Raw genomic sequence first — 3206 nt, forward strand, 5'->3', positions numbered from 1 at the left:
TCAATGCTTGGTGACCACTCTGGCTTCTTTTTCTTTATTCCTCTCCTCATTCACTCACACACTCATTAATACATTCATTCTTACATACATTAATACATTCACTTACAGAGTCATGATTCCTAAATTCCAGGTGCTGAGTGAGGTGGCAAGGAGATATAGATCACTATTACATCTTTTGTTTGTCTCTTATTAATATTTTTGACTGTTTAGCTTCAGTCTATAATCTGTGAAGGCTGGTAATGGACCATTTTAATATTTATATTAATATGTGAGATTCTCTGTATCTCTGAAAAAATTGCCTATCACAGCTCCTTATGAATTAATCAGGCTTTAAAACCCTTATATTCCTACAAAAGTACAAATATATGTTCAAAATAAAAAACAACTTAAATTTTGGACATATGTGCATATGTTCAATATATGTGAAATATCAACACAGAAGCATGGAGGTTGCTAGAGGCTCTATTTTATTGCAAACAAAAGATATTTTTTCATGTAAACAAAAGCTGTGAACTGTAGTCCTGACCATCTCAAATATTTACATGTGTGAATCACAACTGTTTCTTAGGTCAATCATTTAGGACTCCTTGGGGAGGATAGTCTTTCAGTTAATAACTAGGTTCCGGAAGTAAAAATACCAGGATGGGGCTGAGGGTGTAGCTTTCAGGGGCGGAGCTCTTGCCCAGCATGTTCCAAGCCTTGGGTTTGACTCAGCACTGTAGAAACTGGCACAGTGATGTTCCCTGTGATCCCTGCACTGGCAGGAAGAGGCAGGAGGCTTAGAAGTTGATGGTGAGTTTGAGGCTTTGTAAATCTTACCTAACCGAAGCTGGTAGCACGGAAGGGAAGCGTTCATTGCTTCATGTGCTGACACTCATGTACTGGGTCTCGTCCACTGTCACTGTGTAGTCATTTGTCTTCATGTGCTGACACTCATGTACTGGGTCTCACCCACTGTCACTGTGTAGTCACTTGTCTTCATGTGCTGACACTCATGTACTGGGTCTCACCCACTGTCACTGTGCCGAGTCACTCATCTTCATGTGCTGACACTCATGTACTGGGTCTCGCCCACTGTCACTGTGTAGTCACTTGTCTTCATGTGCTGACACTCATGTACTGGGTCTCGTCTACTGTCACTGTGCCGAGTCACTCTTCTTCATGTGCTGACACTCATGTACTGGGTCTCACCCACTGTCACTGTGTAGTCACTTGTCTTCATGTGCTGACACTCTTGTACTGGGTCTCGCCCACTGTCACTGTGTAGTCACTCTTCTTCATGTGCTGACACTCATGTACTGGGTCTCGCCCACTGTCACTGTGCAGAGGTCACTCCTCTTTCTTGGCTCTGCTTTGCTTGTATTGGCTTTCCTCTGGGCAAGCTCTTCCCTCATGGTGATGAAATAGCCTTCAGCAGTTCTTCGCTGTGTCCTGTTTGCTAGCAATCTAAGTGGGGGGGATTGTCTTTTATTAGTGTTAAGCAAAACATAAAAGTGATAAAAGCTTGTGTGCTTTGGGTCACATGCCATCCTTTGGTCTGGTTTAGACTCACCCTGACCACATACTTGAAGAATGTGGAGAGGGAAAACCAAACTGTTACCAGAGAAAGAAACACTGAATGCTGATGTGTGTTACGTTACAATGAGAAATGTCTAGAGCACGGTGAGGCCTCATATCACAATTGAATAGTACACATTTGGTTGTCTCTCTCTTACCCTGCATGCACATTTCCCCCAGCTTATGTACCTTGGTTTGCTTTTTAGTTTCATTATAAGTTGAAGCTACAGTTTACAAATAGGGGTTCTTTTTAGGACAGTGAACTCCTGAAGTGGAGAATGCTCCCATTTATAGCTGTTTGGGAACCTGGCCTGGTGTGGCGAAAAATCATCTATTTCTCTCTCTCTCTCTCTCTCTCTCTCTCTCTCTCTCTCTCTCTCTCACACACACACACACACACACACACACTCTAACTTAACCTGTAACCCCAGCTCCTAATCTGATAGCCTCTGCTCCTCTCCACAGGCACTGCTCACACGTGCATAAGCATACACACACATACAGACATACAGACAGACACACACACATGCACACAGGCACACACACGCACACACACACACACACGCGCACGCGCACTCACACACACATATGCACGTGTGCGCACATACACACTGTCTGACTTACAACTGCCTGTAACCTGAGCTCCTAATCTGACAGCCTCTGCTGCTATCCACAGGCACTGTTCCCACATGCATAAACACACACACACACACACACACACACACACATGCACACATACATGCACAAACGTGTGAGTGCGCACACACACATATGTAATTTAAAGATATTTTAGAAGTCTGATGATTTTTGAATTCAAGTAATAGGAACCTCAGAAAAATTTAAAAAGTGTCACTACGAGATTAATTTTTTAGCAAATGAATGATCAATGGGCAAATACCCTTTGTCTCTTGATTCTAATCTGGAATCTAATCTTTCAAAAAAGCCTGGACAACCTCATACAAAAACTCCTTGAAAGAAAGAAATACACAACTCTCACAATTCTCAATGAAGTGCTGGGACTTCATAGATGAGAATTCTGATTGAATAAAAGTATCAAAAACAACATCTTCCAGAAAGGTCTGAGTTTCAATTTCTGAGGCTTATGTTGGACTCTCTTATTCTAACACTGTGTGATCAGGTTTTTGTTGCAATCTCTGCCATTTCTTCAGTGGGGCTACTCAAGGGAGTAGCTTTCTGAAGGCAACTGCTACTAGGAATGACTACTAGACAGCACCTCTCCCTTTTCAGCTTCCAGTCCTTCTGTGTGATTTGAATTTATACAATTTATAATTGTTTGACCTTTTAAGATCTGGACTACAGAGCTTTCCAGCACTGGAGGGAGTATGGCTGTGCCATGAGTGTGTGGTCTATGAAAGCGAGGGCTCAAGGGTCACACTCACAGCAGAAGGTAAATGCAGGCTTGCCTCTGGGATGAGGCAGGTAAGCAGGTTAGATGAAAGGAGGACAGGCTTTGGAAAAACAACAACGTTAGCCCCACAGGCCACAGCTAGTTTGCATGAAATCCCCTAGAGAAGAGTATTCAAGTCATGGCCCTTTCCCTGGCAAACTTCCTAGTTTCAGGAGGGATTAAACATTTACACTTAATTTGTTATGACATTTAAAAATTTGGGGTGTGTGTGTGTGTGTGT

This window comes from Mastomys coucha, unplaced genomic scaffold, assembly GCF_008632895.1.
Source record: "Mastomys coucha isolate ucsf_1 unplaced genomic scaffold, UCSF_Mcou_1 pScaffold14, whole genome shotgun sequence".
NCBI lineage: Eukaryota > Metazoa > Chordata > Mammalia > Rodentia > Muridae > Mastomys > Mastomys coucha.